At 35.9% G+C, this 27,028-nt stretch overlaps 1 long non-coding RNA gene and 2 pseudogenes across 1 annotated transcript; 2 read left to right on the forward strand and 1 right to left on the reverse strand.

Moving 5' to 3' along the window:
- Positions 1 to 141: 141 nt before the first annotated feature.
- LOC126723289 (uncharacterized) lies at positions 142 to 1,668 on the reverse strand. The gene is made up of 2 exons (XR_007654222.1): positions 1,520 to 1,668; positions 142 to 915 (listed from the first exon to the last, which is right to left on the reverse strand). It is a non-coding gene; the product is annotated as an uncharacterized LOC126723289 (long non-coding RNA).
- A 5,650-nt stretch (positions 1,669 to 7,318) lies between these two features.
- LOC126723290 (premnaspirodiene oxygenase-like) lies at positions 7,319 to 10,444 on the forward strand (annotated as a pseudogene).
- A 2,309-nt stretch (positions 10,445 to 12,753) lies between these two features.
- LOC126723292 (premnaspirodiene oxygenase-like) lies at positions 12,754 to 26,710 on the forward strand (annotated as a pseudogene).
- The last annotated feature ends 318 nt before the right edge of the window (positions 26,711 to 27,028 follow it).

Below are 27,028 nucleotides of genomic sequence, written 5' to 3' on the forward strand. Positions count from 1 at the left end.
AACAACATAATTTCCAAAGCCATAATATCTAGCATAAGATAAATTATCACAAATATACCATACTATCACATAGACCGGTCAGGGGATCCACCCATTCACAACTGGTATGATATTGTCCTCTCTGGTATGTAGACTCTTGGCCCCATGGACAGCAGCCTCACCCATACTCTCAAGGTTTTTCTCTCCCCCCATGGGCAGCAGAAAGAGTGCGTCAAATAGGACCTCTCTTGCATGTAGTCTCTTGGCCCCATGGGCAACAACCTCATCCACACAGAATTAAGAAACCTCTTCCCCCCATGGACAGCAGGGAAGAATGCGTCATCCAAAGTGAAAGGGCACTGACCTGGATTTGATTCTGTTGTCACAAAGACTATTAAAACCAAATCGGGTGATCATCGAGAAATCACATATGACATGGTGTTAAAACCACATAAACTCACAAGTTACATTACTTTGAAACACATAGTTCATATCAAGGTAGTTTCATAAAAACCTTAAAAAAACTAACTTCCACAAGGTTTGTAAGATTTTCAACTTCATTCTTGTCAAAAGATTTTCTAACAATTTCCCACATAACAAGACAAGATAAGCATCTTTAAATTTTCTAATATACCATAACGTTCAAGATTTCCTTATCAAAGATTAAATAAAAGATGCTCATTTTTTTCTATATCAACAATTCATGCATTTCCCCAAATGCAATACCAAATATGATGCATTTTCATATATAATCATATATAATAGGGTCACAACACAATACTTTCAAGAAATCCATATATAATTTTCCAAAATGTGTTTGACCCCAAAAACAACATTTATAAAACATGGTTATTTTCCAAAAATCCCATTAAAAAGCTACTTACCTCGCAACGCAAAATCCCTAATTCTCAAAGCTCCAAGGAGATTAACTAGAACCTATACAATATCAAGTAAACCTATCACAATAAGTATAGAGTTTGAAATTGCATCTAGCCACAATTTAGGAATTGCCAAATAATCACTTAATTAGGCAAGCCTAGCATCTAACCTCATCAATAATAATATATTCCACTTCCATAGTTTCTCAACAAATTAATCCACAAGGCATAAACTCCAATTATAAAGTTAACCCATTTAATATCATCTCCAACATTATGTCTAGCTTCCATAAAATTTGCACCACATCATTAAGAGACCCATGAAAGCAAAATCAATATATTCTCCAAGACAAGAAATTTAGAACTTCAACTAACTCCAAATAAACCCAATGGCAATGGAAAAATTAAATTTACCAACCATCACATATTATAACTTAAAACCCCCTAAGTTTTCCACCATACATAAACCTTAAGTAGTCATCAATAGCACAAAATATGTACCCACACATCAAATAATTCCATTAATACTAAACCCATACATAAAAACACATAAATATCACTTCCAATGCTCATTAATCACATGGGTGTCATTGTTAAAACTTAGATAAAAATAACCTCAAAACAAACGTGCAAAACTCACCAAAATGGTGAGAAATTTTTACCTCAAAAAAAGGATGTGAAGGTATTTATGGGTTCCCAAGAATTTTCCGGTGATTTTGCCGAAAAAATGATGGTGGAAATGGTGATATGGAGGTGCCGGCAAGAGAGTTTAAAGGAGTGAAGAGAAGCTGCTAGAGGGGGAAATAAAAAATAAGAAAAAGAAGGAAATGAGAAGAAAGGAGCCGGTCAAAGAGATAAGGGAGAATTGAAAAAGGAGTGGTGGGTAGTGTGGTTAGGTGGGGCTTGGCACGTGGGAAACCAAAACTCTGACCTTACATTTTTTTTTTTTTTTTAACTGACGGGACATTACACATGATATGAGCCTAACTTCGGGGACCCTAGTTTGAGGTAGTATCCCTAACTTTTAAGGTGTTGACAATTATACATCCAATTAACATCATGATGGGTGAGGTTTACACCTATCTTCTCGTTAAGGGCGTTTACACTACCTAATATCCTAAACATGTTTGGGGCACACTAGGTCAGGCAAAGTCTGTGAGCAATCAAAAAACCCCTAGTTACTCTACCCATAGGGATCCTCATCCCTCTCTCTATGAAGGCAATCATGGGGATTACTACCTCCCCTTTTGATCTCATAGCATGCCATTCCTCTTAAAGGCAGTGCCAGATCGAAACCTTAGTTGGTATGTTGTAATGGGTTTTAAAGTTCTTTATGCCCTCTGAGGTGTCTATCAAATCAGCAAATCTACCCATTTGAGACATGAATTGGGGGGGAGGGGGGTGTATTAGAAGAATAAAGTGTAAATTAGGGGGTTGAGGAAGAAAAGGTCCTAGAAATAAGAAGGTAAGCTAAAGGTTACTTACGAAGGTATGGAAGGGCACCTCGGACTGATTCTTGAGAGTTGAAGGTTCAAAAAGTTGGACATTTGGGTTCTTCAAGCAACTTATATAGGGGTAGGATAAGTAAGCGGGAGAGTTCTTGCTCAAATCCCCACAACAAATCTCCACCATAAGATCTTCATCACACTGTAGAACATAGGGGACAAGACAATGCAATACTAAGTGGTCCCGGATGCCGAAAAGTCGAGAGCATGCTCATTTACAGGCAAAAAGACAACAACACATGAAGAAACAAAGTAAGCATGGGAGGTATGCTTGCCTAAAATCAAAATCCCACTTTTCTCAAGGAGAGAAAGAGTAGGATTTTAAGGGGTTATTGTAGGAATGAAGGGTCCAGATAAGGATTTTGGGTTGTGGGCCGCGCTTAAGGACGTTAAACAGCTTGGGGCCATATAAATACTAGCGAAGACAGATAGATTATTGGGCGGAGGAAGAGGTCAGGTCACAATGAACAGGTGATGTCGTCCGAGGAGCGATCCCTCCTCAGCCAACAGAGTGGAGACCTAAAGTTCAACCACCCAACAAGTACTAGACAATGGGCAACTGTGCTTGGGAGGATAAGCTTTAGAAAGAGATGAGTCAATAGAGAATTAAGAAATATCTGGGAAAAAAGCTGTTACCCTTGCATTGAATACTCTACATCAAACCCTCTAGCTGCATTAAGGTGGAAGTGAAACCTGAACAGTAACTTTCAGCCTTACAGCTACCTACAAAGACTTTAGGAAGGTGTTGATGGGATAAGTATCAAGGAGATTAGCAATCTGATTTATATATGGAGGGCTGAGATGAAAAAGGGGAAGGGAATATAAAAGGGAAGAACTCCCTTACAGGGGGGAGGATTATAAGAACGAGAGAAAAACAACAATGTAACCAAGAACTTAAATATTTGTATAAGTTTAAGAGAAGAATATAAGAATATACCATCCTTAGACCTGACCGAGGAGCAATTTTCCTTTTCAAACTATTTGTTTTGCTCATTCAAATATTAACTAGCCTATTGTGATAAACATCCTAACTCATTGAACGTTCACTAATAGGCCTACTCTTTAACAAATTCATTGTTTTGGCCTCATTGGGCCATTGTCTAAACCATTCAGGCCCTGGATCAAATCAGGTCCTTACATTGATAATTCAAAGAGCTATGAATATTTTTTTCCCACTTTAAAGATTCTTTTTTCCCTAATCATATATTCTTTCATCTATTGGTTCTTCTTCTTCTTCTTCCTCTTTTTCTTCCTCTTCTTCTTGGCCCAAGCCAAGTAAAGAATTAGCCAAAGGCCAAGTAGACCTATTTGAGTGGAGTTATGTGAAACCCTAGGGCAGAGCCACTGACAACACCTCCTTGTCCCTCTTTGTCTCTTGCTATCCTTCTCCCTCTCAATCTCTCTTTCTCCCTCTAAGTCTCTCACATATCGTGTTAGGCTAGGGATTTTCTTGTTCTTTTGATGAGGCAGGTGGGGTAAATGGGTTATTTTAATTTACGGGTTTCTTTTTAGTTGATGTTTCTTTCTTAAGTTATGAAATAAATAATAAAATAAATATTAAATATTAAATTATAGCCAAAATGATGTTGTTTTGGGTAGGTTAACAACATATATGGATGGTGACTTAATGGAGGACTCAATTGAGGAGATTTGAAACTTAGATAACTGAAATGACAAAATGCAAACTTAGAGGAATGGAATAAAAAGTTATGAAACATAGAAGGCGGCTTTTGCATTTTAGCCTTCTTATTGATAATTTTTCAAAATGGCTTCAATGCCTTAATAGTGGATTAGGAGCATAGGAAAATTTGTTGTTTTTTGAAAATGGTTCAACCATGGGATGAAATTAGTTTTTCAACTCACAATTTCATGATATTGTGTTTTTTTTTTTAAAAGCAAAAAAGGTGCTCACAATCATGATCATTGCCCCGCAATGCATTATAGCATGGGACTACTTGGGCACTAGTAGGGTTTACCACTACTTGAACCTACAATTTTCGAATTTGTAGGTGTGATGGGTCACAAAAACTTCTTATCACTAGGCCAACTCCCAGGTGATCTTAACATTCTATTAGCTGGGTAGATGATTTTGTGTGACTCGAATGAAATCAACATTTCAACTCAAGATTTCATGATATCATTAGTTGAACTATTGGTTTAATTAAAGAACAATATATTTAGTGATTAAAAATTTTAGCAATAAAACATGTTTTGTTGTGATGGGTGACAAATGTATTATTACTAATAAGTGAAAGTAGTGTCACTTTAAATAAAAATTTAACACCTTAATAAGTTATGAAAATGATTACATTAAAAATAAGTTATGAAAAAAGATAATAAATTTTTATATTCATTGTTGCTCTCAAATAAAGTTGTGATTACAATTCACGATTTACTAGCACCAACTTTAACTTTCAAATCTACACACACACACACACACACACACATTAATAGTCAAAGTATCCAATTAGATTTTAATTGAAAAAACACACACACACACACACATTAATAGTCAAAGTTTAGAGAAAATCCAATTAGATTTTAATTGAATTTTTCAATTTTGTCTCATGTTTTTCATTTAATTTTTTTTTTCAAGTGAATTATTGAGTGTAAAAATCAAAAAGTCCAAATCCAATTAGATTCTAAATTGAATATTAATTGAAGTTCAATTTTCCCCCACACGTCCATTTATTTTTTTAATTTTTATGACAACTAAATTATTGGGTGAAAAATACCAAAAAGTCTAAATCCAATTAAATTCTAAATCATATATATATATATATATATATATATGTATGTATGTATATATTGAGAAACTATTACATATTTTAGAAATGTATGGTTTAAAAAAATGTAAGCTAATATTATGTATAATTAATTTTTTTATTAAATGTATAATTGTGGTTATTTTTAATTGTACTTATGCATATGCATGGAGCTATACACTAGTAGTAGTGATAATAGAAGAAAATACTAACACCAACCTTTATGGTACAAATTAATGGGTGCATAACACCTCATTCTTGCACATGTCAATAATTTAATTGACCCTTATAAAATCCTCTTCTTGAGAATGCATTTTATGAGACAATCTTTTATATGAGACAACCTCATTAGAAATTTCTCTCTATCTATCACAATTTGTAAAATTGGGAAGTGAAACTCGTGTGAGACTCACACATGTTGTGAAATAGATATCTTATAAAGCTGTCTTATAAGATAATTTTTTTCATTCTATGATCAAAATCTTCTAGAGTTGACACAATGCTGAAATACGGTCAATTTTAAACAAGTGTCATGTTTGTGTTGCTTGTGCACCAAACTTAAGTTATTTATACATTATTGCCTAAAACAGAAGTCATTTATACACTAATTAAAAATTGCTTTTTCTTTTTTAAGGCATAAGAAACTCTAAAACAGTGGTAAATTATGAAACAGCCTTTGGGATATTCATTTCAATAATCTGTGACGAATGGGTGACCAACAGTAGTACTACATACATTTTTTTTTTTTTAAACAATATTTTCACATATGTTTGAAATAGTCAATGAAAAATAGTAATAAAAACAAAAGTGGTTGATACATTTAGAATGTGTTATTCATCATTAACCGTTGATCATTTGTATGAAAATTGTTGTGAAAAGAGTTACGTCTATATATAGTATTATGAAATCTAAATAACATGCCTCGGATATCCTGGGGAACTCCAATTTGAAGACTCTGGTCTTTGAACTTTGAAGGAGACTCATCCATCCAGAATATCTTTCAAGCCAACTGGGATTTCTTTTCTTTTCTTTTATGAATTTTGGACTTTTTGTCATGATGTTGTTAGTGGCTCAAATTCGAGTGGAATCCTTTGATAGAGAATCATAATCTAACTGAAATTGGAGCTATCCGAAACGTGATCCTTGCTTTGAACTTTGAAGTGACAAAAAACCAATGAGTTATTTTCAGAACAAAACCAATTTTACATTTATTCTTACAACCATTTTATGTGATAGACATTAATGAATTATCTGTTATTTTTATATAGACTCATCATTTATTTTTTTTATCATTCATAGTTAGTCATCTTATAATTATGAAATTATGCGTGAAATTACTTGTGTTACTAATATTTTTCACGATTAATTACATTCAACAAGAGTTTCACCAATTTTTTTCACACCATCCCTCATTTTTTGCGTTGGTACTTGGTGGGCCTAATTGAAACCTATCTCAAATATTAAGACTTAATTCTCTAAAATAATGAGGATTTTAGTTTTGGCTAATCTGTAGTCCGTTATCCAAAAACGTTTTACCCCTGCAAACGTGTTATCAAAACACTTATCCGCAATGTTATTAAAAAAAAAAAAACTTATCCACAAACCATTTATCCCTACAAATGTGTTACACCTGCAATAGAAAGAGAAAGAAGGAAACAAATAAGAGAAAAGCAAGAATGGACAGCATGTTGTGACATGCATATTTACATTTTTTTTTTAAAAAATGAAGCTGTTTAATGGGGCTTGCAGTAACAAATTTGGGCAATGAAATAATCTGAAAACATAGCCTAAATAAAGATAGTATTTGACATGCATGTCATCTAAATAAAGAAAGTATTTGACATGCATGTCATCTATAAGTAAAGTTGTTAATTTGGTCTGCCATTTTTTAATGTTAATTGGCTTCTAATGTGAAATTGCCAAGTTGGAGCAAACGAAAATTGGGAAAAACTTTTGTGTAGGGCCGCACGAGGTTGACATCGTGTGCAACCCAAAACCACAAAAATTGAAAAGGAAAAAGTAAATTTTGAAATATTATTGAATTAAAATATGATAGCCACATATTCCAGTTACGTATTGTCATCTAACTAATTACTACTATAAGTATTTAACCAAAAAAAAAAAGAAAAAAAAATTACTACTATAAGTACACCTAGTGTTCCATGCACCAATGCATACAAAACCCTATTCCCAAACATAGAGCTTCTTTTCTTGTCCGCAGTGCTCCCATTCACAATGCCCTCCTTTCCCCTCTATTCGTGCCTCTTCTTCTTCTTCTTGTTTACCATAGTTTTTTATTGGAAGAGGTCTAAAGCCAAAGGCCAAAGCCATGAGTTGCCAACAGGGCCATGGAAATTGCCTTTTATAGGGAATTTGCACCAACTAGTTTTCTCTCTACCACATCTATCTTTGAGAGACTTAGCCATGAAATATGGACCTATTATGCAATTACAACTGTGTGAGGTCATGGCTATAATCATTTCATCTCCAAAAGTAGTTGAAGAAGTGCTGAAGACGCATGATGCTGCTTTGGCAAATAGGCCAATTGTTCTTGCCATTGAAGTTATGTGTGTTAGGTTCTAAATGTTTAGAACAATTGGCAAATCGTGAACATAAATTTGTCTAGATATAGATCTTAGAGTCTATAGGTATTATTAGACAATGCTCAAGGTGATTCAAATCAAGATTCAAGAACATACAAGCTGCAGGAAGAAGACTTCATATTCTGTCTGGTTCGATCGATCGAAAGACAGGCTCGACCGATCGAAAATCGTATCTGCAGAATTTTAATTAAGCCCAAACAGCAGTTCAAACCCATTTAGGATTAGGGTTTCTAATCTACTTCTCCCAGTATATAAAGGAAACCCTAAGCACGTTTTTATGTGGCTTTTCAGAGAGAAAAGAGTGTGCCTCTTTTGTATTTAGGGTTTTGTTCCTAAAAATCTCTCTTATGTCTTCTACCGGTGCTATTCCTTAAAGAATCTCAAGATCCGATATTGTAGAAGTTGCTGCCTTCTCTTGTCATCAAAGGTGTTGATGATCTAAACCTTCAAGAGTGGTCTTGGAGTCACAAACAGGAGAATTTGAGTTGCTAAACCTTTGAGTGGGATCTCAAAGTCACAAACGGGGGTGTTTGTGTTTTGCAAAGGTCAAAGAAAGAAGGAGTCCGTAGATTTGGAGCTTGCACGTGGTCGTGTCAGTAAGTTCTACTAGTTGGTAGCAATAAGAAGTCGACCATGGGGGCTTGTAAGTCTTATTGTATGAATTTCGATTCTTTCTAGTGGATTTGCTTTTTACCTTGAGGATAGCTAGGTTAAATCATCCCCAGGTTTTTTATCGGTTTGGTTTTCCTGGGTGATCATATCATTGTCTTATTTATTTTCCACTGCTTTGCTTGATTTGATCTTTGTTTTTGTATAACCTAGACTTGTTTAATTGGACTATGTAACAACTTGGCTAATTACCTAGGTTAAATCAATTGTTTTAAGGGGTCTAAAAACTAACAATGTGCTATGGTAATTCAGGTATAGTCTTCGCTCCCTATGGTGATTATTGGAGACAAATGAGAAAAATTTGTCTCAAAGCTCCTGAGTGCCAAGCGAGTCCAGTCATTTAGCAGAATTAGAGAAGAAGTGGTAAATAATCTTGTTGAATCCATTTCCTTGTCAGAGGGAGTTCCAGTCAATCTCAGTGAGAAGATCTTCCTCTCAACATATTGTACAGCTTTCAGGGCAGCCATTGGGAAGAAGTGCAAATATGAAAAAGAATTCATATCATTAATCAAGGAAATGTTTACTCTAGGTGGAGCCTTTGACTTACCTGATTTCTTCCCTTCACTAAAGTTCCTTGGCTTCCTTACAGGAATCAAGCCCGCATTGTTGAAAACGCATAGAAATACAGACAAAATTCTGAATGATATAATCAACGATCATAAAAAGAAAAGAAGTTCCATTTCAGCTAAAAAAAGTGAAGAAAGTGATAATGATGATATGATTGATGTGCTTCTGAAACTTCAGGAAACCGGCGATCTTGGATTTAACGTCACAAGCAACCACATCAAAGCTGTCACACTGGTATTTTTTTGTGCAATTGTGCTTCCCCTTTTATTTTTTTTTTCTTCCTCTCAATTAGTAAATGCGCAGTTTTATACATATAGTTTTACAAGGATTCTTTTACTCCATAAAATGGTGAGCGATTATTTGAGGTATGTGCCTTCGCGTATTTTGCCACACCATATTCTTTTGAGTGGTAGACTTCGTAGTTTATAAGCCAAATAGATTTAGTGCAGAAAAAAAATTTGTCTCTTGACATAAATTTCATTTACACGTAACAATTATCAACATCCAAAATTCACAAAATTAGGAATTTTGAAGGAAAATCACATATACATACACAAATTATAAAGCAACCCTATTTTGCTTAGTATTAAATGCTCTTCTCGATCACAATGTAATTGTAAGTCAACATCATTTTTCAGGAGGTCTTTTTTGCGGGAAGTGAGACTTCAGCAACCACAATTGAATGGGCAATGTCAGAATTAATTAAAAACCCAAGAGTAATGGAGAAGGCACAAGCAGAAGTGCGACAAGTTCTTGAAGGACAGAGAAATTTTGATGAGGCAGACATTCAAAAGCTAGATTACATGAAATTAGTGGTAAAAGAAACTTTGCGATTACACCCTGCTGGTCCCTTGATCACCAGAGAAGCAAGAGAAAAATGTGAAATTAATGGGTATGAGATACCGAACAACACCACAGTAATCATTAATGCATGGGCTATTGGGAGAGATCCTTAATATTGGATTGATTCTGAATGCTTCTCCCCGAGAGGTTTCAAGATTCTCTTATTGATTTTAAAGGGTCCAACTTTGGATTCATTCCATTTGGAGGTGGTAGACGGATATGTCCAGGCATATCATTTGCTCTTGCAAATATTGAACTCGTTCTTTCTCGATTGTTATATCACTTTAATTGGAAACTCCCTAATGAGATCAAACCAAAAGAACTTGACATGTCTGAGAGTTTTGGAATATCTTGTAGGAGAAAAAGTGATTTGTACCTAATTGCCACTCCTTTGAAACCTCTTCTTCATGAAAGACACTAAATAATAGGGTTGCAAATATATTATGTGAGGATATTTCAAGATAAAGTGATAAGGTGGTTGGTTGTACTTTGTTTAATTAGGTTATTTAAATTAAACAATAAGCTGAGTATTATTAGTTAGCCAAAGTTGTTATTATGTTTGGTATGTAATATTTTTTAAGAAGTATTGATCTTTAAGTTCTTCATAAATTTGAGGGAGTGTTGGCATCTAGTGTGTCCTATTTAAATAATGTATATGTTGAATCATGAATGAAATAATTATGTGGAAGTCCGAAGTTTATTCATGTTTAATTTTTTTCTAGTTTTGATTTACCACAATCAAAAATTGATACACGAGTGCACACAACTAAGAAAGTGGCGCTTAGATTCAAAGGTGTGAATACAACTACATATATATGCACTATATACACATGCATATGCATATATTCAGACAGAATTCCAAAAACACTATGAACCCTAAATCTAGTAGTGTGCTATTTTTATAATATCTTAATCAAATGTGCATGCATGGAACACACGCGTTGAATAATTTGAAACATACAAAAGGTATAAATTAAAACAACGGGAAATCATTAACTCTAAACTAAATTGTATGAACATTAAATAAGTCATAATACCATCATACACTCTTGACGCGATGGTCATTCCAAAAGTATAAATGTTTGTGTGGTGTGGCAGGCAAGGGCGGAGGTTCAAGTCTCAAAAAATGACATTCACATATATTTGCACTTAGATTAGATTAGAGTAAAATTTCTATCTTGTAAAAAGAAAAAGAAAAAAGAAAAAAAAAGGGACTTTGTAGTACCAAACATTTAAAAAATTGAATTACATAGTGAATAATAATCATGAATAGAATTGGAATTTGAAATACTCTTATCAAACCCTAATATAATTTTCAACACGACAATAAATTAATTTATTAGTAAATGATGATGTGACATCCTCTTCTTATTGGTGGGTGTAAAGCCTCTAGCGTAACTCAATAACAATTTATTTAATATCTTATTTCACAAATTAAATAAGATATTAAATAGTTGTGTGAGAAATTGTATTTAATTTATTAGTAACTGATGATGTGACATCATCTTCTTATTGGTGGGTGTAAATCCTTATGGATTTTATATACTAATAATTACACCAATGTCTCTAGCGTAACTCAATAACAATCTATTTAATATCTTATTTCACAAATTAAATGAGATATTAAATGGTTGTGTGAGAAATTGTACTTAATTTATTAATAAATGATGATGTGACATCCCCTTCTTATTGGTGGGTGTAAAGCCCCTAGGGTAACTCAATAACAATCTATTTAATATCTTATTTCACAAATTAAATAGGATATTAAATGGTTGTGTGAAAAATTGTACTTAATTTATTAGTAAATGATGATGTGACATCCTCTTCTTATTGGTGGGTGTAAATCCTTATAAATATGGTTGTTTGAAAAATTGTATTTAATTTATTAGTAGATGATGATGTGACATCCTCTTCTTATTAGTGGGTGTAAATCCTTATAAATTTTATATATTAATTATTACACCAAAGCCTTTAGCGTAACTCAATAACAGTCTATTTAATATCTTATTTCACAAATTTAATAAGATATTAAATGGTTGTTTGAGAAATTGTATTTAATTTATTAATAAATGATGATATGACATCCTCTTCTTATTGATGGGTGTAAAGCCTCTAGCGTAACTCGATAACAATCTATTTAATATCTTATTTCACAAATTAAATAAGATATTAAATGGTTGTGTGAGAAATTGTACTTAATTTATTAGTAAATGATGATGTGACATCCTTTTCTTATTGGTGGGTGTAAATCCTTATAAATATGGCTGTTTGAGAAATTGTATTTAATTTATTAGTAAATGATGATGTGACATCCTCTTCATATTAGTGGGTGTAAATCCTTATAAATTTTATACACTAATTATTACACCAAAGCCTTTAGCGTAACTCAATAACAGTCTATTTAATATCTTATTTCACAAATTAAATAAGATATTAAATGATTGTTTGAAAAATTGTATTTAATTTATTAATAAATGATGATGTGACATCTTCTTCTTATTGGTGGGTGTAAAGCCTCTAGCATAACTCGATAATAATCTATTTAATATCTTATTTCACAAATTAAATAAGATATTAAATAGTTCTGTGAGAAATTGTACTTAATTTATTAGTAAATGATGATGTGACATCTTCTTTTTATTGGTGGGTATAAATCCTTATAAATATGGTTGGTTGAGAAATTGTATTTAATTTATTAGTAAATGATGATGTGACATCCTCTTCTTATTAGTGGGTGTAAATCCTTATAAATTTTATACACTAATTATTACACCAAAGCCTTTAGCGAAACTCAATAACAGTCTATTTAATATCTAATTTCACAAATTAAATAAGATATTAAATGGTTGTTTGAAAATTTGTATTTAATTTATTAGTAAATGATGATGTGAAATCCTCTTCTTATTGGTGGGTGTAAATCCTTATAAATTTTATACACTAATTATTACACCAAAGCCTCTAGAGTGTATAGCCTCCATAAATACAAAGAACCGAGCTAGGTGCAATATATTGTTCCATGCATCTTTTTGATCTACGAATGCAATACCTTTGCCGTAAAATAAAAGTTTCGGTGCTCGTTCCCAATGCTGCAAGTATTCCCCTTTCCACTTTTAACTTGGATATTCTTGTTTATCCTTGTTGTTTATTGGAAAATATCTAAAGCTAAGGGCCAAAGCCATAATTTGCCCCCAGGGCCATGGAAACTGCCTCTTATAGGCAATTTGCACCACCTAGTTTTTTCTCTTCCACATCGATCTTTGAGAGACTTAGCCAAGAAATATGGATCTATTATGCAACTACAACTGGGTGAGGTCTTGGCTATAATAATTTCATCACCAAAAGTAGTTGAAGAAGTGCTGAAGACGCATGATACTGCTTTGGCAAATCGGCCAATTGTTCTTGCTGTTGAAGTTACGTCCTATGATAATTCAAGTTTTGTCTTTGTTCCCTATGGTGATTATTGGAGACAAATGCGAAAGATTTGTGTCACAAAACTCCTGAGTTCCAAGCGCGTCCAGTCATTTAGAAGAATAAGAGAAGGAGAGGTAAATAATCTTGTTGAATCCATTTCCTTGTCAGATGGACTTCCAAACAATCTAAAGTGAGAAAATCTTGTCCTCAACATATAGTATAGCTGCCAGGGCAACCTTTGGAAGGAAGTGCAAATATGAAAAGGAATTCATAACATTAATCAAGGAAACGTCTACTCTAAGCGGAGGCTTTGACTTTCCTGATTTGTTCCCTTCACTAAAGTTCCTTGGCTTCCTTAGTGGAATGAAGTCTAGGTTGGAGAAAATACAAAAAAACTTCGATAGGATTCTTGATGATATAGTCAACGAGCATAAGATGAAAAGAAGTTCTTCTTCAACCAACAAACATGAACCAGGGGATGATGATGATGATGATCTAGTTGATGTGCTTCTCAAACCTCAGGAGATGGGTGGGCTTGAATTTAATGTCACAAGCAACCACATCAAAGCTGTTACTCAGGTATACAATTAAGATCCATCAATGTATTTTCCCTTTTCTTCTTAATATATTTTATCTTTAACTATTAATTAAGCAAAGTTATACTAATATTCTTTAGCAAAAAAAAAAAAAAAAAAACATTATACAAATGTTAGAATTAGAATTATGATTTTTCAACAGATAGATATGTGCTTGTTTTGTTTGACTTTTTTTTTTTATATTTTATTTATAATGAATTTGTTAGAGTTAAGCTATATTTTTAAAGTAAAATAAACCAATAAAAATAATTGGTGCCGGCTTGTTTGATATGGCTTGTATGGAAGGGGTGGGATGGACATACATTTGAAGACATGGAGAGCTCCTTGATTTAATTGAAAACTTTGTTTGCTCGTCTCTTTTCAGTAGGGCCCATAATTGGGGTTTCAAATATTGTTCTTCAATTTTAGAATTCCAAGTTAATTTCTCTTAGATATATATATATATATATATATTGGAGACTTCGTAATTGGTCACTATAATTATGTGTTTGAATTTAATTTAAGAACCTAATATACTGCAACTAAGATGTTTGTATCAAAGACAAGAGTTGCACGTATATTTTGCTGCAACGTAGATTTTAGAGTGCAATGGACTATTTAAGCCAAATACAAGGGATAAGTATATGCAGTTCCATAAACAAATTATCTTTTGACATTAATTTCATGTGCACAAAAAGAATTAATTTCCACGTTATGAATTTAAGAATTTTGAAATATATATATATATATATATATATATACAATGGCGGCGCCACGTTATGCTCAGGGTGTTCCTAGGAACACCCTGAGCTGGAAATTTTTTTTTTTATATATATTAATTAAATTTTTTTTATTTGTTTATCCTTAAAAAAAAAAATTAGGAACACCCTCCATCAAATTAGGAACACCCTTAATAATAAAAAAATATATATTTGTTCTACTTTCAAGCCCAGGAAAAAAAAATGGTAACAGAACAAGAGGCATGCCCACGGATTCTCAAAAAATATCAACGGACGGCAAGCCCACGGCAAGACCAACATCAAGCCCATGACAAGCCCAACAGATGGTAGCAAACCCAGTAACCCACGGATTCTCAAAAAAAAAAAAAAAAAAAAAACCCTAACCTAATATATTGAAATCAGATCCGGCCTCAAAACAGAACCCAAATTAAAAACTCTCTCTCAGTCTCTACTCTCTATCTCTAAAAAAAAGTCCGAAACTTTTCTAAAATCCTAATTGAAAAAGAAAGAAGCAAAAGGGTCTCTCTCTCTGTGTCACACTCACTTGGGAGTAGGAGCGGTGCTGAAGAGGCTGGCATTTTGGAGCTCGATTTCGGTGAGTTGTTGGTCGCGGTCCATCTCGATGATGAGTGGCACAGCCAGGACCAGGAAGGTGGTGCCGGCGATCCACGCCGCCTTGCCAGTGCTACGGAGGAGCTTCTTGGACACGACGGCGGCTTTGGAGGCGGCGTGCTTGGCGTGGATGACGATGGACGACTGGGATACGTTGCGGCTGGCCCTGGATATGAGGGAATGTTTGCTTTCCTTGCCTTGGGTCATTCGCTTTTTCCCTTGGGTCACTCCTTTCTCTGATCTGTCGGAGGAGGAGTTTGAAGAGTTGTACACAGGTGTGACTCTCTCTCTCTCTCTCTAAGTCTTTGAACCGTGAATCTGTGATTGTCATTTGTCTGTTGTGTTGCCTTTTGCTTAGTTTTAGTTTACTGCTTAGTTTTAGTTTACTTTATAAATTTTTATTAATATTTGCCCTGTTTTTGGAGTTATCCGTTGGTCAGTGTTGGTGTTGGTGTTGTTGGTGTGGTGTTGGTGAGATAAATTAATTGTATTTTAGTGTTGGTGTTGTGTTTTTGGTGAGATACAATTAATTGGTTTTATTTGATTGGTTCTAGTCTTGTAATTGGGGGGCTTTGGGACATTGGAATTGGGGGTGGATGGGGGCATGGGGCCGGGGTAAATGCACATGGGTGTGTGGATGTGTGCTAATTTATAAAAGACAAACAAATTAATGAAACATCTAAATAACAAATAATTGGGGGAAGCAATTAATAAATAATAATTAATAATTTAATTAACCAATACATTATAAAAGACAAACAAATTAAATTATGTTACTATATTAGGTTAAATAATAATTAATAATTTTATAATTAATGAAACATTAATATAACAAATTATAGTTTATAAAAGACAAACAAATTAATGAAACAACTAAACAACAATAATTAATAATTTTATTAATATTTCAAATGACCTTATAGTTTATCGTTTATTCTTTTGCTAGAATTATGGACAAGTATTTGATAAGAAAACCACGTACTCAAGATTCATCTCCTATGCAAAATACATCTTCATCTTCTAAGCAAATTCGTGTTGACTTTAACTTAGAAATTCTTGAGGAACACCCTGGAAAAAATTCCTGGAGTCGCCACTGTATATATATATATATATATAAAGAAACTATGAAATACACTTGCTTACATATTTTCAAGCTTATTATGCTTGTTTGGGAAATTTTGGCATCTACTCATCATAAGCTTATTATGCTTAATAATAACTTTGAATACACAATGTTTCACGAAATTTTCGCTGCAGCAAGTGAGACTTCAGCGACCACGATAGAATGGGCAATGTCAGAATTATTGAAAGTTCAAAAACGTGTATAAACACCCTTGAACGTTTAGACCCCCAAATTACAACTTAACCAATTCAAGTAATATGTCAAACAACAAGTGTGCGGAAACTTAACATAAGCTATAATATGGAATTGGTTAAAAACTATCTAAGCCAAAACAAAACACAATCCACAGCAGATAATAAAAAGGCAAAGATAGAGAGGAAGGAAGATGCAAACACAAAGACAACACGCGATGTGTTATCGAAGAGGAAACCGAAGCCCTCGGCGTAAAACCTCTCCGCCGCCCTCCAAGCGGTAAACAATCCACTAGAAAATACAGTTGGGATACATGGACAGCAATAGACCCTCCAAGCCTAATCTACCCAGTGCACCTAAGCCCTCCAAGCTTCTTGCTCCAACGAGGTTGAGCCGAACCTTTTTCTTTTCTAGCTTCCTGGATTCCGCTATTAGACCGTAGCATCAACCAATGAAGATTGGTTCCTTCCTAACTGCTTCCCAGAAATCCAAACAGCTCTCTCACAGTAATGATAATGGTGAGAATCAGGTTTGGTATAATGCCTCTCAAGGATTTGACAATGGAGAGGAAGAGAGTTGAGGAATTTGAAGAGACTCTAATGTATAGATTGTGGGTGAATCAATCTTGTTTTTCTTTAGGGTTTCTCTCTCAAAATTCTCTCTGGAAACTCTCTTACAATCGTGGGTAAAAGGGGTATTTATACTAGAGTGGAAGAGGAATGTGAAACGTCAGGTTTTACAAAACAGGGGTGGCTCGCGGCTTGACCTCGCGGCTTGACTAAGTCGCGAGATCCAGTCGCGAGATAACCGTATGGCCAGTTGTCCTGTTTTGTCCTGTAGTGCTCCAGCTTGCATGACTGTTCACCTTCCAGCATGCTTGGCACGTGTGCTGCGTCTGGCGGCTTGCAGCCGCGAGTCACCCGCGAGGCCAAGCCGCGAGTCTCTAATTTCTTGCACACTCTTGAGCAATCTTCACTCTATCTCACTCACTACCCTTACATCAAACCCACCTAAATACAGGGTTACTAAATGCTGAATTACAAGCAAATTTGGCACGGAATAAAGCCAATTAGATGGTTGAATAAATTCAACCTTACAATCTCCCCCTTTGGCTATTCCGTGACAAAACCCTAAAACAGACTCTAGACTTAACATGTGAGTTGGGAACAGTTGAACAAAACTCACTCACACCTAACTCTAGAAGCTGTGAAGCACTTGAATCATATGAACATAATACTCCTGAAACACAACAATACACCATGATCATTGTAAGCAGAAAATTATAAAATGCATATGAAACAGGCAATATGTGATCAAGCAAAGATGGAGTTAAGAAACAAACCATGGCTTGATCAGCCAAGTGAACACCACAAGGTAGTGATCACAGTGCTCATTCACACTTGGAATGAACACAAGGACATACAAGTTAACAAGTACAAGGCAAGATACTTGTATGCTCAACACTCAACCAATGCATAATACACAAGGTATATGCATCTAGGAACAATCCTACAAGGGCACAAGAGTGACAGTACATAAATCAAAAAGCAAGACATTTAGATTAAAGTACTGATTTCAACATAGCATAAAGGCTGCATAAAGCAAGGTACATACCATAAAGCCTACAAACTATGCATAAAACATTAACCCTAAAAGCTTACAAAAGCACATGGGTACAAACCACCATATAACAGTTTACAAAACACAAAATATCAACTTAAACTGAAAACTTAAACTGAAGAAGAATGTAAAGACACTCCCCCTTAGGTAATATCCTCCCCCTCTGATCATGCCTATCACTCCCCCTTTTTGTCATGGAATAGGCTATTCATCCTCTTCCAGCTTTCTCTGAATTTGATCCAATTGAGTTTGAAGAGAGGTAAACTTCATATCCCATCGAGTGCTGTGATGGTGTAGAGAAGCTGTGAGTCCAGACATCTTTGTATTCAACTCGTGGACAGAGGATACAATGCGATCAAGTTTCTCATCAAGGGAGAGAGTGCTGAAATGAGAGCCACTGTGAGATGCAGAAGTTTCTGGTTTGGCTTTCTTCCGACTATGTCCAATGCTTGCATTGAATGTACGCATGTTGATTGGACTTGGTTTTGAGATAGGAGATTCATCTGCCGTTGGATAAATTCCTTTGAGCTTCAAGATCCGTGAAATGAGACAGCAGAAAGGAATGCATATCCGAGACTCAGTTCGAAGAACCGTTTTGCGCAGAACATGAAAGATATGAGCACAGATGTCTATTTCCACATCAGAGATTAGATCATGAAGAAACAAAGCACGCCCGAGGTTCATATACCCAGTGCTTGATAAATGGTACAAATTGTGAAACATCACAATTGTAAGCACTCTCAGTTTTGGAGAAAGAGAGGAAACACTGATGGATTTTCCATTGGGTGAGAACTCCAAGTCTTGACCAACTTTCTTTGAGAAGCTCCTCATCAGGACAGAGATCATTATAAACCGGTGAATGTCGGAATATTGGTCTGTTGATGTGAAGGATTTCTGCTAGATATGCAGGAGAGACAGAAAAGCTCTTTTTCCGAACCCAGCACTTAAGTTCATCTTCTTCCACAATTGCGTTAGCATAAAATTCTTTTACCAAATCTTCATACGCGTCATCCAGATCAGAGAGAAGGTAATTCCAGTCCTTGTGAGCAAACCATTTCGGAATGTCAGTGTCATGAAGTGAGGACTGATCCACAGTTCTTTCTAGTAATGGTGTAGCATTTTGAAAATAATTCTCATGAGACTGATAGGCTGCATAGGATCTGAACTTGTTGGGATCAAATCTCTTTGATGAAGAGCGAGTCTCTTTTGTTTGAGGTGGGTAATCATCAACATCAATTATGGGTTCCTTCCCTTTGGAACTACCTCCTTTCACAGCTGCTTTCTTGAATGGTGACATGTCTAGTCTATATTATGAACAAGGAAATGACAAAACACAATCCAACAGACTTTATTAGCAGTGGGTTAGTGGTAATATAGGGATAATGAAGAAACCCTAACAGCTGGATGAAAATGTCCAGAAAATAGCAATGAGGGACACAAATGGCCCAAATTGAACTACACAGTAGAGGGGGTCAAAATAAAACCACACAATCAGCTTAAAAAGAACCCACATTCAACACAGGATCATTTTGAAACAACACATCAATAGCAGATCAGACAAGATGATAAACCAAAAAATAGCAAACCCTAGCTAAGCACATGATGAAGAACAAAACCGACAATTTAAAATAGCTCAAAACAGAAACAAAAGCTTCCATAAGCTAAGCATGGACAAGGGGTAATAGCTGAGCTAAAAAACCCATCTCAAAATCACAATCAAATGCGAATAATCCAGAGGGAAAACCATAACAACAAGTAGAATAGAGTTCAAGACAGAAAAACTATACCTATTACTCGATGATTTTGAGCTGAAAAGAGGCAAAAATGGAGGCACGGTGTGAATGGGTAAGAGCGGATGAGAAAGACAATGAATAGTCACAAACAGATCAAGGGAAAACAAAAAAAAAGTTCAAAAACTGCCCCTATATTTCCAAAACACGCGTTTTTCGCGACTGAAATGAGTCGCCAAAAAGACGCTAGATCAAGCCGCCAAAACACTCAAGGACAAAAATTTGAAAAATTTTTCTAAGTGTTTTTCGCGACTGGAAGGTCTACCCGCGAGTGAGTAGCGAGCTGAGCCGTGAAAATCTCTGAGTAAACCTCGCGACTGGACCTTCCACTCGCGAACAAGTCGCCAAAAATGACCCGCGAAGACGTGACTGAGGCTCACGACTTGACATAACCGCGACTGAGTCGCCAAAACAGGGCAAAACTGGATTTTTGAAATTTTCAGATTTTTCAAACAAAATGCTTTCCAAAAACACCTAAAACACTCAAAAATCTTTTTGTGCTTGAATTAACAAAGATTGAGCATGTGAAAACACATTTCATCAAGTACAATCACACAAATGAATATGGCATTTTTGAACATAAACTTGTGTGTTGTGTGTGGATATCAACAATGAGATAGTCCTTAGTCTAATGTGAAGCTTCAATGATCAATTCAACCAAGGCATACACAATTAGCACTAGATCATGTGACCCATCTCAATTATAGAAATATGTATATATGACCTCCCACACAACTTGATAACATAACTTGGAGCTTAACATTTGACTCCACTGTCAAACATAACATTTGATCATTTTGATCTTTTGAGACAATCATCTCTCATTGTGAGAGTGATATATGACATTTCACTTTAAAGAACAAGCCTTTGGCTTTTTGAATAAACATTCACTTTAATATAAGGTCGCTTACCATTTTTCCTAGTCGAATACTAGAATGTGCGACAGGCTTTTGCAGCTCAATATCTCTTTTCATTTGGAGATTTACATTTGGTGAGCTCTTTTTAGCAAAACAAAAATAAAGAGTGGGAAGATATATAGACACAAGTCTATGCAAGTCTCAAGATCAACAAAACCATTCACTAATCATTCATGACAAGTTTGAAGATCTATTTACAACAATCACATAGATTTCAAGATTTCTCCCACAGAGATATGAGTGCAAAGAAACAAGCAATGCTCGAAAATGCACAAAGCCATTAGCACAAAGGTACAAGGCAAAACAAGTTTTGAAACAAAAACTCAACGATGTCAATCAAACTTTTTGATTTTCTAATTTTTATGTGATTTTTGGATTTTTGACATAAAAGAAGAAAAAGATTGAACAAACATAGAAAGAAGCAACAGTATTCACAAATGGACAAACAAACAATAAACATGCTGCACAAAGAGCTAACAAAGAAAGTGTGTGCCCCAACACAAACAAACTTATCATATTATAAATATGTGAAGCACACAACACAGAAGGGAGTCAAGGAATTGTACCAACACCAATGGTCTTACGAAGTGATTCAAACCGTGGACCATAAAGAGGCTTGGTGAAGATGTCCGCCTTTTGATTGTCGGTGTGTATGAACTCAAGACACACAACTCTTTCCTCTACCAGATCCCGAATGAAATGGTAACGTATCTCTATGTGTTTAGATTTTGAATGCTGTACAGGATTCTTGGAAAGATTGATGGCACTGGTGTTGTCACAGAAGACACACATCGTTTCTTGAGGAATTCCATAGTCATGAAGTAATTTCTTCATCCAAAGAAGCTGAGTGCAGCAACTTCCAGCAGCGATGTATTCTGCTTCAGCAGTAGATAGAGACATGGAATTCTGCTTCTTGCTCATCCACGAGACAAGATTGTTACCAAGGTAGAAACAGCCGCCTGAAGTACTTTTCCAATCGTCTACACTGCTAACCCAGTCAGCATCTGAATACCCAGCAAGACAAGCATTTGAGTCTTTTGAATACCACAAACCATAGTTTGAAGTACCATTCACATATCGAATGATTCGCTTAGCAGCAGTCAGGTGAGATTCCTTCGGATTAGCTTGGTACCTGGCACAAATGCCAACACTGAATGCAATGTCCGGTCTACTGGTTGTAAGATAGAGCAAACTCCCTATGATGCTCCTATATAATGTAGGACTTACTTCTACTCCAGACGAATCAACATTCAGTTTAGTGGATGAGCTCATGGGAGTGGAGGCATGTTTTTTGGAGTCTAGTCCAAACTTCTTGACAATGTTTCTGGCATACTTCTCTTGAGATACAAATATACCCTCCTTCTGTTGTTTGACTTGAAGAACCAAGAAAAATGTGAGTTCCCCCACCATACTCATCTCGAATTCCTTCTTCATCTCCTCAGAAAATTCAGTAGTACGATCTTCGATGGTTGCCCCAAACACTATGTCATTAACATAGACTTATGCCACAAGGAGATAATCTTTATCATTTTTGACAAACAGAGTTCGGTCGGCATACCCTCTTTTGAAACCTCTATCTAGAAGGTAATGTGTAAGACGATCGTACCAGGCTCTAGGCGCTTGTTTTAAGCCATAAAGGGCTTTCTTCAATCTTAAAACATGATCTGGAAAGTGAGGATCCTCAAATCCTTTTGGTTGCTCAACAAACACTTCTTCATTTAGATATCCATTCAGAAATGCGCATTTTACATCCATTTGATAGAGTTTGAAATTCAAAGTGCATGCAATGGACATGAGGATTCGAATGGATTCGAGTCTTGCCACAGGAGCGAAAGATTTATCAAAATCTACTCCTTCTACTTGAGTGTATCCTTGAGCTACTAACCGAGATTTATTTCGAATTATCTCTCCATCTTCATCAGTTTTGTTTTTAAAAATCCATTTTGTGCCTATAACATGAACGTTTTCAGGCCTTGGAGCAAGTTCCCACACATCATTCCTCACAAACTGATTCAGCTCTTCATGTATTGACTCAACCCAATTCTCATCTTGAAGAGCCTCTTCAACCCTTTTTGGTTCAAACTGTACAAGATAGCAGTGATATGTTACATGATTGGCTAACAGAATGTTTCCTTTTTTGAGGCGAAGACCTTCATCAAGAGATCATATGATGCTGCTTTCCGGATGGTTCTTAATAACTCTTGAAGATGGCCTTTTTGATGTGGAGACTTCATCACTTCGAGAGATAGGAGGATGAACTTCCGGAGGAGTAAGAGGACTTGATGTTCTAGACATCGATCTCGTTTCCATTCTTGGGTTGATGGGAGTCGATTCTACTTCTGGTATAGGTTCTTCACCTTCTATATCCAAAGCTTCTACCTCAACATCGGGCTCTTTGGTGCTCGGCCCTTCTACATCATCAATCATCTCCACCTTAGATAAGGCATCATCAATCTTGACATTTATGGACTCCATCACAGTCTTTGTTCTCTTGTTAAACACTCTATACGCTCGACTCGTAGTAGAGTACCCAAGAAAAATACCCTCATCACTTCTCGCATCAAACTTCCCAAGATTCTCCCGATCATTTAGGATATAGCATTTACTTCCAAACACCCGGAAATACTTCACTCTAGGCTTCTTCCCATTCCATATCTCATAGGCGGTCTTCTTTGTACCAACACGGAAAAAAATCCTATTGCCAATGTGACACGAGGTGTTGACAGCTTCTCCCCAAAATTTTTGAGGTATTTGCTTGTTAAGCAACATGACTCTTGCCATCTCCTGAATCACACGATTTTTTCTCTCTACCACTTCATTTTGTTGTGGAGTTTTGGGGGCTGAAAATTCTTTTTTGATTCCATTCTTCTCACAAACGGACTCGAATCTTGCATTCTCAAATTCCCTCCCATGATCACTTCTAATTTTGGCAATAAGGACCCCTTTTTCGTTTTGTAGTTTCTTGCACAGAATCTCCAACCTCTCACATGCTTCTGATTTTTCTCTAAGGAATTCAACCCCAGTGTATCTTGAGTAGTCATCCACAATGACCATAATGTATCTCTTCCCTCCTAGGCTTTCAGTTCTGGTAGGCCCCATTAGATCAACATGAAGTAACTCCAAGCACCGAGAAGTGGCAATCACATTCACCTTGTGATGACTTGCCTTAGTTTGCTTCCCCATTTGACATGCACCACAAACGGTCTTCTTCACTTTTCCAAACTTAGGAAGTCCCTCGACTGCTTCAAGTTTGGAGACTTTTGCTACTTGTTTGAAGTTGGCATGCCCAAATCTGTGATGCCACAGCTCCAACATATCCACACGAGCACTTCTACACGATATGGGTGCCGTGGGAACTATTCCATAACAGTTATCTGTAGTCCGATTTCCCTCCAAAACCTGAATCCCCTCTTCATTGATGATCAAGCATCCCTTCTTAGAGAATTGTACCAGGAAATCATCATCACAAATTTGAGTGATGCTCAGCAGATTCGCCTTCAGCCCTTTTATGTACAGCACATCTTTCAACAGCGGCAAACCAGGTATCTCAATGGTTCCTTTGCCTAGGACTTGAGCATGACTTCCATCACCAAAGGTCACATAGTCACCAACCTTTTCTTTGAGTGTCTTAAACAGTGACTTATCCCCTGTCATATGGCGAGAACACCCACTGTCAAGATACCACAAACATGCATTAAACACCTTCAATGAGGTATGCACAAATAGGTTCACATGTGACAAACATTCTTGACCTTCAAACACAAACTCCTCATCAGTTTTCATGCTTCTTTCAGATTGACTTTTCATTTTCAGACTCTCAATCATCTCACACAACATTCTATTCTTTCTTTTATATTTCTTAATCAATGATTTAGATTCAGATATGCTACTGTGTAAGACATGATTCTGATTTTCAAGATATTCCAGCATGTGAACAAATACTCTAGCATGTTTCTTAGTTTCTAACAACTCTACGAGATCATTAGTAAAACACCCTTCAAACATATGCATAGAGTCATTTTCACAAATACTTAAGCTACAATTCAGCATGGTATTTTCCATAACAACTACCACAACACAGGGGTCTAAGATCACACTTAGGTAATAAAACCACAACAAGTGTACCCGCTCTGATACCAATTGAAAGTTCAAAAACGTGTATAAACACCCTTGAACGTTTAGACCCCCAAATTACAACTTAACCAATTCAAGCAATATGTCAAACAACAAGCGTGCGGAAACTTAACATAAGCTATAATATGGAATTGGTTAAAAACTATCTAAGCCAAAACAAAACACAATCCACAGCAGATAATAAAAAGGCAAAGATAGAGAGGAAGGAAGATGCAAACACAAAGACAACACGCGATGTGTTATCGAAGAGGAAACCGAAGCCCTCGGCGTAAAACCTCTCCTCCGCCCTCGAAGCGGTAAAAAATCCACTAGAAAATACAGTTGGGATACATGGACAGCAATAGACCCTCCAAGCCTAATCTACCCAGTGCACCTAAGCCCTTCAAGCTTCTTGCTCCAACGAGGTTGCGCCGAACCTTTTTCTTTTCTCGCTTCCCGGATTCCGCTACTAGACCGTAGCATCAACCAATGAAGATTGGTTCCTTCCTAACTGCTTCCCAGAAATCCAAACAGCTCTCTCACAGTAATGATAATGGTGAGAATCAGGTTTGGTATAATGCCTCTCAAGGATTTGACAATGGAGAGGAAGAGAGTTGAGGAATTTGAAGAGACTCTAATGTATAGATTGTGGGTGAATCAATCTTGTTTTTCTTTAGGGTTTCTCTCTCAAAATTCTCTCTGGAAGCTCTCTTACAATCGTGGGTAAAAGGGGTATTTATACTAGAGTGGAAGAGGAATGTGAAACGTCAGGTTTTACAAAACAGGGGTGGCTCGTGGCTTGACCTCGCGGCTTGACTAAGTCGCGAGATCCAGTCGCGAGATAACCGTATGGCCAGTTGTCCTGTTTTGTCCTGTAGTGCTCCAGCTTGCATGACTGTTCACCTTCCAGCATGCTTGGCACGTGTGCTGCGTCTAGTGGCTTGCAGCCGCGAGTCACCCACGAGGTCAAGCCGCGAGTCTTTGATTTCTTGCACACTCTTGAGCAATCTTCACTCTATCTTACTCACTACCCTTACATCAAACCCACCTAAATACAGGGTTACTAAATGCTGAATTACAAGCAAATTTGGTACGGAATAAAGCCAATTAGATGGTTGAATAAATTCAACCTTACAATTATTGAGAAACCCAAGAGTGATGAAAAAGGCCGAAGCTGAAGTGCGGCAAGTCCTACAAGAGAGGATGAATCTTGATGAGACATACATTAAGAAACTAGATTACTTGAAATTAGTTGTGAAAGAAACTCTAAGACTACACCCTCCGGCTACCTTGATCGCAAGAGAATCAAGAGAAAAATTTGAAATTAATGGGTATGAGATACCAAGCAACACAAAAGTAATCATTAATACATGGGCTATTGGGAGAGATCCTGAATATTGGATTGATGCTGATTGCTTTCGGCCAGAGCGATTCCATGATTCTCCTATTGATTTTAAAGGGAGCAATTTTGAATTCATTCCATTTGGATGTGGTAGGAGGATATGTCCAGGCATATCATTTGCTCTTACAATTGTTGAACTTGTTCTTTCTCAACTACTGTTTCACTTCAATTGGAAACTCCCCAATGACATCAAACTTGATGAGCTTGACATGTTTGAGTCTTCGGGAATAACCACTAGGAGAAGAAATGATTTGTACTTAATTGCCAATCCTTGGAGCTCCTCATTTTAATTTAAATACACTGAACAATGGGGACGTAAGTATGTAATACCTTTTTATGCCAGAGTTTGGATGTATTATAAGGTACCATTTCTATTTAATGTGTGAACAAAATGAAGTTTACTGGATATATTGCATATATAGGTGGGCAAAATTATTTTAATTTAATAGTATCCTGCATGCACGAGAATACGATTGGAATTCTCGTTGGAAATAAAATTCAGTAAAAACAGTGGAAGCACAACCACATAAGATCACAAAGATTTACATGAAATTTTTTTTCTCCTTGAAGGTAAAAATTACGATACAAATCCCAAATAATTTTACTATATAAAATAGAGATTATAACACTCAAACCAAACTTGAATTCACAATAAAGTAAATATAGCTTAAACAAAGAACAACTTTTTTTTTTTTTTTCACCCACTGCTCTCTTCCTCAACATG

Source organism: Quercus robur, chromosome 4 (genome assembly GCF_932294415.1).
Source record: "Quercus robur chromosome 4, dhQueRobu3.1, whole genome shotgun sequence".
Lineage (NCBI taxonomy): Eukaryota > Viridiplantae > Streptophyta > Magnoliopsida > Fagales > Fagaceae > Quercus > Quercus robur.